Here is a 10311-nt window from a genome sequence, read left to right on the forward strand (position 1 = left end):
ACAACCCAAGATTCAGAAACGACTTCTCACCATCCCCAAAGAGAAACCAAAAAACCAAAAAAAAAAAATGAAGCCTCATGTATTTCATTCAAAAAAATTCAAGAAAACGAATCAAAAGAGGAAAAACATCAACAACCCATGAAGAAATAATGAATCTGGAGGCAGAAACCAAAAGGGTATCGAGGAGGAAGAAAGTGAACCTGGGTGGAGGAGCCCGAAGTGGGTGTGCTTCTGGCTATATTTTCTTGTTGTCGTCGCTGTAGTGATTTGATTGTATCTCTTTCTACCACTCTGTCTCTATCTCTCAAAGTTTCGTTCTTTTTTCTTTTCTTATTTCTTTTCTTTTTCCTTTTCTTTTGGAGGGGTTTGTGGCGTGTCCCCGCCACGCCCGGTCCGCACTTGTAGTTTTAATTGGCATAGCTGCAGCACTGGGCTGGGGAGTGCCCAACTTTCTCCTCTCGGCCTCTCGGGCCCCCTCCCATCGCCTACGTGCTACACTTGGGCCTTAACCTTTCCCTCTTCCGTCCCCAAAACGGTATCACATTCACAACCTTCGCCACCTGGCGTGTATCCTTATCTCTTTGCATCTGCCGTCCTAATCTTACAACGTTTTAGTAACGCTCTTTGTGTTCTGAAAAACAAAATGTAAGAACTCGGCCCAACTTAGATATAAAATTAGTTCCAGTTGATATCTCAAACTTTCAACTTACAGATTCATAATCGAGGATCCAACTCAATTGGAGATTCAGGGTTGACTTTTTATATCTAAAATTCTCGTGGGATAACTATATGATTATATAATTGACTTTTATGTTAACCTTTCCCTCTTCCGTCCCCAAAACGGTATCACATTCACAACCTTCGCCACCTGGCGTGTATCCTTATCTCTTTGCATCTGCCGTCCTAATCTTACAACGTTTTAGTAACGCTCTTTGTGTTCTGAAAAACAAAATGTAAGAACTCGGCCCAACTTAGATATAAAATTAGTTCCAGTTGATATCTCAAACTTTCAACTTACAGATTCATAATCGAGGATCCAACTCAATTGGAGATTCAGGGTTGACTTTTTATATCTAAAATTCTCGTGGGATAACTATATGATTATATAATTGACTTTTATGTTAACCTTTCCCTCTTCCGTCCCCAAAACGGTATCACATTCACAACCTTCGCCACCTGGCGTGTATCCTTATCTCTTTGCATCTGCCGTCCTAATCTTACAACGTTTTAGTAACGCTCTTTGTGTTCTGAAAAACAAAATGTAAGAACTCGGCCCAACTTAGATATAAAATTAGTTCCAGTTGATATCTCAAACTTTCAACTTACAGATTCATAATCGAGGATCCAACTCAATTGGAGATTCAGGGTTGACTTTTTATATCTAAAATTCTCGTGGGATAACTATATGATTATATAATTGACTTTTATGTTAACCTTTCCCTCTTCCGTCCCCAAAACGGTATCACATTCACAACCTTCGCCACCTGGCGTGTATCCTTATCTCTTTGCATCTGCCGTCCTAATCTTACAACGTTTTAGTAACGCTCTTTGTGTTCTGAAAAACAAAATGTAAGAACTCGGCCCAACTTAGATATAAAATTAGTTCCAGTTGATATCTCAAACTTTCAACTTACAGATTCATAATCGAGGATCCAACTCAATTGGAGATTCAGGGTTGACTTTTTATATCTAAAATTCTCGTGGGATAACTATATGATTATATAATTGACTTTTATGTTAACCTTTCCCTCTTCCGTCCCCAAAACGGTATCACATTCACAACCTTCGCCACCTGGCGTGTATCCTTATCTCTTTGCATCTGCCGTCCTAATCTTACAACGTTTTAGTAACGCTCTTTGTGTTCTGAAAAACAAAATGTAAGAACTCGGCCCAACTTAGATATAAAATTAGTTCCAGTTGATATCTCAAACTTTCAACTTACAGATTCATAATCGAGGATCCAACTCAATTGGAGATTCAGGGTTGACTTTTTATATCTAAAATTCTCGTGGGATAACTATATGATTATATAATTGACTTTTATGTTAACCTTTCCCTCTTCCGTCCCCAAAACGGTATCACATTCACAACCTTCGCCACCTGGCGTGTATCCTTATCTCTTTGCATCTGCCGTCCTAATCTTACAACGTTTTAGTAACGCTCTTTGTGTTCTGAAAAACAAAATGTAAGAACTCGGCCCAACTTAGATATAAAATTAGTTCCAGTTGATATCTCAAACTTTCAACTTACAGATTCATAATCGAGGATCCAACTCAATTGGAGATTCAGGGTTGACTTTTTATATCTAAAATTCTCGTGGGATAACTATATGATTATATAATTGACTTTTATGTTAACCTTTCCCTCTTCCGTCCCCAAAACGGTATCACATTCACAACCTTCGCCACCTGGCGTGTATCCTTATCTCTTTGCATCTGCCGTCCTAATCTTACAACGTTTTAGTAACGCTCTTTGTGTTCTGAAAAACAAAATGTAAGAACTCGGCCCAACTTAGATATAAAATTAGTTCCAGTTGATATCTCAAACTTTCAACTTACAGATTCATAATCGAGGATCCAACTCAATTGGAGATTCAGGGTTGACTTTTTATATCTAAAATTCTCGTGGGATAACTATATGATTATATAATTGACTTTTATGTTAACCTTTCCCTCTTCCGTCCCCAAAACGGTATCACATTCACAACCTTCGCCACCTGGCGTGTATCCTTATCTCTTTGCATCTGCCGTCCTAATCTTACAACGTTTTAGTAACGCTCTTTGTGTTCTGAAAAACAAAATGTAAGAACTCGGCCCAACTTAGATATAAAATTAGTTCCAGTTGATATCTCAAACTTTCAACTTACAGATTCATAATCGAGGATCCAACTCAATTGGAGATTCAGGGTTGACTTTTTATATCTAAAATTCTCGTGGGATAACTATATGATTATATAATTGACTTTTATGTTAACCTTTCCCTCTTCCGTCCCCAAAACGGTATCACATTCACAACCTTCGCCACCTGGCGTGTATCCTTATCTCTTTGCATCTGCCGTCCTAATCTTACAACGTTTTAGTAACGCTCTTTGTGTTCTGAAAAACAAAATGTAAGAACTCGGCCCAACTTAGATATAAAATTAGTTCCAGTTGATATCTCAAACTTTCAACTTACAGATTCATAATCGAGGATCCAACTCAATTGGAGATTCAGGGTTGACTTTTTATATCTAAAATTCTCGTGGGATAACTATATGATTATATAATTGACTTTTATGTTAACCTTTCCCTCTTCCGTCCCCAAAACGGTATCACATTCACAACCTTCGCCACCTGGCGTGTATCCTTATCTCTTTGCATCTGCCGTCCTAATCTTACAACGTTTTAGTAACGCTCTTTGTGTTCTGAAAAACAAAATGTAAGAACTCGGCCCAACTTAGATATAAAATTAGTTCCAGTTGATATCTCAAACTTTCAACTTACAGATTCATAATCGAGGATCCAACTCAATTGGAGATTCAGGGTTGACTTTTTATATCTAAAATTCTCGTGGGATAACTATATGATTATATAATTGACTTTTATGTTAACCTTTCCCTCTTCCGTCCCCAAAACGGTATCACATTCACAACCTTCGCCACCTGGCGTGTATCCTTATCTCTTTGCATCTGCCGTCCTAATCTTACAACGTTTTAGTAACGCTCTTTGTGTTCTGAAAAACAAAATGTAAGAACTCGGCCCAACTTAGATATAAAATTAGTTCCAGTTGATATCTCAAACTTTCAACTTACAGATTCATAATCGAGGATCCAACTCAATTGGAGATTCAGGGTTGACTTTTTATATCTAAAATTCTCGTGGGATAACTATATGATTATATAATTGACTTTTATGTTCTTCAATTGATCAATCTCTTGCCGGTAGAAACAATTGTCAAGGGACTAAGCTCCATTAATTGACTTGATTATAGATATTAGGAACCATAAATCTCTACGAATCTTCACAATGATATGTGCATAAACTTTTACGGTTTTGCTTCTTAGATCCTCAAAATACCTTATATCAATAGAAATAATATTTCTTACTTATATACACATTATCTTTTCTTCTTTTTTAATCCAATATGTGACTATTTCTCTCAATAATCTTTAACGATATACAAACCGTTGCCGAAAATGCTTGAAAATACACGATAAGAGGATGTTGAAAAACGTTTGTTTTAGTTATCTTGGGTGTATAAACGAGATACACATTTTCCTTTCACATGAAAACGCCTATGGTCATGCCTTTAGTTGCCCCTCAAGCAGCTTTTCAATGAAGCCACCACCACTACCACCCCAGCTTGCTTCATTCATCATTCATCACTTTTGTCAACTCTTGGGATTTCAAATCTCTTCTCCCCACGCCATTTTTGGCTCCTAAAGCAAAGCTTGATTCTCTCCTTAACTGAACAAAACCAATGGAATAGCATTTGTATATAAGAAGATCTCCCATTCCTTTCTCCTTTCATTCACCCCCCCAACACTACTTCCCCTTCACAATGCATAGGTCTTCAAGCACGTCGCGAAACTTCGACGAGTACTCGGTCGACATGCCACCGGGTTTCACCAGCTCCCCACCATTCAAGAATGAAGCTCCTGATCTGTTGCCACTGTTCAAGATTGATACCCCCAAGAAAGAAATGGGGCCACATTTTAAACCTCCTGGGCAAAATGCAGTTCATCTCATTCCTCTCATTCTGCTTCTCTCTGCTTTAATCCTCTGGATTTGTTCATCCAGGTAAATTTTGAGTGCACATCCATAATGTAACTCATTACTGCTTTATGATTGTTGGTTCAAATAAAACTGCACTCATTCTTTAAGAATGAAAACTGAAACGTGTATGATACGAGGAGTTGTTGGCTTGAAAGCAACAGATACAAAAGGCATAGCAATATGTATGAAGTTTATAACAGATTTAGGAGAATATTGTTTGAAAAGAGGCAAAGTTGGGTTGATTATGATCTATGAAATTGGTAGATCAGGGAGAGAGATTAACGTGTTTCTCAAGGTAATTTCAAGCTTTAAACGCACACATCTCCAAACTTTGCCCTCTCAACAACACCTCATTTGCTTTCACCCTACTCAACCTCCACATTACACAACTACTTGCTTCACTCAATCTACTTTCGGTATTTTTGTAATACCGCAAGTCTACCGTTGATAGATATTGCCTCACGGTTTTAAAATGAGTCTACTAGAAAAAGGTTTCAACATCCTTCTAAAAAATATCACAATTCACCCCTTTCAAGGCCCAGCGTCCTCCCTGATACACTGTCCGGTGTTCACCTCCCTTCAGGGTCGAGCATCCTCGCTAGTACATCGTCCGGTGTTTATCTCCCTTCGGAGCTCAACGTCTTCGTTGGCACACTGCCCAATGTCTACCTCCCTTCGAGGTCTAGTGTCCTTGCTAGCACACCGCCCGTTGTCCACCCCCTTTGAGAATCAATGTCCTTGTTGGCACATCATTCGGTATCTGGATCTAATACCATTTGTACAACTATGAACAAATTTTTTTTATGAAAAAGAGAATAAAAAAAAAAAAAAAGCAAGTCTATAGTAAAAGTTGTTGAGTATGACTGTCATAATAGTTAGCATATTTTAGACCTGTTCTTTAGAAAGACAAAGACAAATCTTAAAAAGATTGAAAAAGGGAAAGAAAGTAGAGAATGGATAACAATAATATTACTGATGTGAGCTTCAAACTTACACACCCATTCACAACACCCAACATGTTAAGCCTTCTCATTCAAGTCTAACAATATTCCAATTTTCGATCGTTTTATTCTCTAGTAACACACGATCAAATACAATATTGATATTATAAAATTTGACCCTAAGATAATTCATATTAAACAAATAGATCGTATTAATATACTCAACAAAATGAGTATCTAAATGATTATAAACAATTTATAACAAGAATTTCATAAAATTTAAAGGAATTGATAATAAATATTATGATTTGGTGGCCAAACCTACCCAATTGTTAAGCATTTGCCTAGATGTTTGGTATATGATTTGTCGAATGAAATTTGGTTATATAAAACATGGAAAGTTTTCATTTTTTTCCTCCACATCTCATTGCATAAATTCCATTTTAATTTGACCTAAAAATTAATTTAATCCATTTTCCTGAAGAACTTAATTAAAACCCAGAAATTTCAATTGGGTATAGTGCTTGCTTTGAAGAAGAGAATGATGAACAGGCAATTTCCAACTCAACAAGCTATTCTTGGGCTGTTTGTTGGCAAGTTGAGCATAAAAACCATACCATTATTCTTTGTTTATTTATTAAGTTTTATTTATTTATTTATTTATAAATAAATATTTTGATTTCCATTCTTTTTCTGGGCCTTCTTAGTATGGCCTAAAAATTAAAAGCAAATCACGCTTAATTATCCAATATAAGGACCGACACAAAATAGAAGCACAAATTAGATGGAAAGAAAGAGGGTTGTGACGATCCTGGGATAACAATTTTTCTCGCTGCATTTCAAAAGGGTCAGTGAAATTCGTTTCCTTTTGCTTCCTTCAATTCCATCTTCTTTTCGCTTCAATCTATGTTTCCATTTTCAGCACTTCCTTAAATCTTGATGCTCATAATTTTCTTTCCTTCGTTCTTTTTCTTGTTTTTGGGGGCTATTCGTTTCTCAGGATGGTGTTTGGTTGCTCAGAAATCGATAATAGACTAATCAGTTCCATGAACTTGTTTTGATGAATATTTTGTGTTTTTATGGCATGATCGAGGAGAACTATTCAAGATTTTGTTCATTTTTCCTTCTCTTTCCCTCTTTCCAGCGAGCAGGCCTTACTGAAATTAGTTTGTGTGTTCTTTCATTACATTTTCTGATGAATCGTAAGGGCACTTTTGGCTATGAATTTTCTTTTGATTTGCTTTTATTTGTTCTGCAGCATGGTTTTATGAACAGTATCGATGATGGTGCTGCTTGATGTCTGATATTTTAGCGATTACAAACGGCATTAGTATAAGCAAACACACAAAGAAAACGAAAAAAAAAGAAAGAAATCGAATCGGAGGCTGTTTCGCGTTGCTTTCGATTGGATCAAGACCTGAAAAGACTAAGCTATTTATAATTTTGACATTCCAATGGTAGAATTATAGATGATAAATGGCTTAAACATTTGGGATACTCTCCTTTTCTGTTGATCTTTTATTCCATTTCTCTTTTCATTTACTTTTTGCAGAGTGAGTATGTTTATAAAAACTATAAGTCTTGGAGAAAGAGTTTTAGTTTTCATTCTCATAGTTTTGGACCCTCCTATATTGAATTTTTGAGTGATGGGTAGTCTTTGTACAATTTTTCAGATATTATAAATTTCCGTCCTTTAATCTCGAATGATGTCATTTTAGCTTCAACTCGTGTTTTCTTTAACTCTGATAACAGATTTCGATTAGTAATTTGGGCTACACATCATGAAATTCAAAAACGGGAGTAAGCTGAAAATATTGAGCAAAAAGAAGGTGCCTTTAGGACCACAATGTTCTATGGAAGCGATAAGAAGCAACGGCGCCAACTATATAGTTAGACATGTTAAGTCCAAGGGTGGCAGCAACCATGCTATGGTGGAGCAGGTGTCTCAAAAGGTCATCGTACCCTGCCACACTCGTTTAGATGTTAAAGGGGCTTGGGCTCCTGGTGATGTTGTAGAGGTGTTTGATAACAACTCATGGAAAATTGCCACAATCTCAGAGGTTTTGGGAAAAATGCACATTCTTGTCAGATTACTTGGATCCTCTCAGGAGTTTAAAGTCAGAAAAACCAATATCCGGGTTCGACAGGCATGGGAAGATGATGATGGTGCAAGGGTTATGGTTGGAAAGGTAATATCATCCATCTACCTTTTCTCCACAGTATTACTTTTTGTTCTATTAGGGGTATTAAATTGTAAAACTTATCATATATGGTGAGGAGCTTGTGTCATGATGTCGTTGTTGAGTTCATCGTGTTGCTGAATGAGTATGCACTAATGTCTTTCGGCAACATTCACATTTATGTCTTACTTAGGAGTCATGAACTTGCATTAGCCTTTAGATTATACATTTTAATATACGAAAAAAAAAAAACATCGAAGCAATTTTCTTATCATATTTTCTTGCAGTTTTCATGTGTTGATAACATTATAAGTGAAGAAGTGAATTTTTTTTCTCGCAGGGAAACCAAAATTCTAATGGAGGGAAGCTCCATGCCAATCAACTTTTGAACCACAATCAAAATTCAACCTCTCAAGTTCAGAAGACAAACTCAAGGACCACTCTGTGGAAAAAAGATGACGGTTTTGCTGTTAGGAACAAAAGAATTCAAGATGGCTACAATGTTGGAATTCTGAAGAGATCAACAGATTGCTCGTCTGGAGCATTTTATGGAGCGAGCCATAAAGTTAGATTGATTGAGAAAGACGGGCGATATGTTAAGGTGGTTGCTGCAAATCCAACGAAGTTACCTGAATTGCAGGTAGGTCCTGTTTCATATCTTAGAGATTATCTGGGTGAAAGACATAGGCCTGAATCTCTGAATCGCAGACATGGTGGGCATTTGAAACTGGATGTCAAGGGTAAAGAACCAGTTAGTCCGGTTCGAGAACTAAACGATGGAGATAGCATTATGTGCTCTGTTGGTAGTTGCAGCATCAGTAGTGACAACTCAAGTGAGATGCCTTGTGATGTGTCCACTGCTGTGACTGAACAAATTGCTTGTCACTTCCCTGATGATCGATCACCTCATCATTCGGGATATGAAGGCCACTGCCTTCCTACCAAAGAAGAATTGTCTGCTGAAATTCATAGGTTAGAGTTACATGCCTACCGTTGCACTATCGAGGCATTGCATGCATCAGGACCTTTGAGTTGGGAACAAGAAGTATTGATCACAAATCTTCGGCTTTCACTTAACATATCGAATGATGAACATTTAATGCAGATAAAATATTTAATCTCTGCAGATACCAGAATTCCTATTAAATGATTGAGAAATAATTCTTTTGCTTCTCTTTCATATATATGCTCCACCTCTGTTCTCATAGTGATTACTTCTCTTATGTTTTTACAGTACCCATTTCTGATATAAACTGAATGTACAACTTAGCCGACAATTGAATCATTTTAAGCTCATTAGTCCAAGTCGAGTTTTATGGCGTCATGGATTCATTTTGGCAATTGTATGATGAAAACGTTGCTATAGATATGTTGATCTTCTCAACCATTTGGAAACAACTGAGATATGCTCAGAATAAGAACATTGTCATTCTGTGACTTAGTTTCGAAAAATATGTAGTCATCTTGTAGACAGAGATTGTTGTCTGGAAACAATTTGACACTGTGAGCTATGTTAATTAGAACTGTTTGTGATGACTGAGCCAATGTTTTCATTACATGGCTCCTCACTACATTTCTCCATTTCAGGGTGGTTAAGATCAAGACTGGCGTTGTCTTCTTCTCGATGCCAAGCGATGGTGAATGCGGGGGAGGTTATACTTTAAACCTTTCTGCGGTGCTGTATATCCAACTTGGTACTCGAATTCAACTGCATAGCCACCACACCACAGACAACAAATATTTGGCTTCACATGTTAAACTTGGTAATGTAATTCACTTGACCATGTCACTGATACATCGTATTCAACCATTTGTTTTGAAATTCTTTTACTGTTGGATATTGTTATTACCTGGGATTTGTTTTAGAGTGTACTTTGTTTTTATGGTTTTTTTCCTGCTGAAAACAGCATCTAAACCAGAGGCCTTAGCTTTTTAAGAGGTTCGCCATACTAGAGGTCCCATCTCTAACAGCAGCTGAGATTCAAAGTACCTAATGAAACAGAGGAGCTCTTTCCACACAACCAACCCAGTAGCCCCCATTTGATGATGATGCCTTCCAATCTTCACAATTATGATAGTTTCTCTCTCTTAAACAGAAGAAGATAAACCAACCCACAACCCTTTTTTGGCCAAATACTTTATTCATAAATCAGGACCAAGGAAACAATCTCACAGCTCGAGATAACAAAAAAAGAACAAATTGTTGAGAGAGAGAGAGAGGGAATGCAGATTGGCATCTTGAAAAGTAGCCCACTAGTCCTTGTTTTTGCATTTTTATAAAACAAACAAAATGGAAAAGGAGGGAATGAGAGAGAGAGAGAGATGGGTTCTGTTGATGGGAAGGTGAATTGATTTTAATTTTGTCTGTAAGATCGTAGGAAAAAAGGGGTTGATGGGGATGAACCCTACAAGAAAGGCCACAGCATTTATGGGGCA

At 37.1% G+C, this 10311-nt stretch overlaps 1 non-coding gene across 1 annotated transcript; it reads left to right on the top strand.

The window, feature by feature from the left end:
• The first annotated feature begins 6548 nt into the window (after window positions 1-6548).
• On the top strand, window positions 6549-9804 carry LOC111793060 (uncharacterized). The gene is made up of 4 exons (XR_015420840.1): window positions 6549-6865; window positions 6954-7884; window positions 8216-8847; window positions 9463-9804. It is a non-coding gene; the product is annotated as an uncharacterized LOC111793060 (transcript).
• The last annotated feature ends 507 nt before the right edge of the window (window positions 9805-10311 follow it).

Source organism: Cucurbita pepo, chromosome 4 (genome assembly GCF_057944985.1).
Source record: "Cucurbita pepo subsp. pepo isolate OVF chromosome 4, ASM5794498v1, whole genome shotgun sequence".
NCBI classification, from domain to species: domain Eukaryota; kingdom Viridiplantae; phylum Streptophyta; class Magnoliopsida; order Cucurbitales; family Cucurbitaceae; genus Cucurbita; species Cucurbita pepo.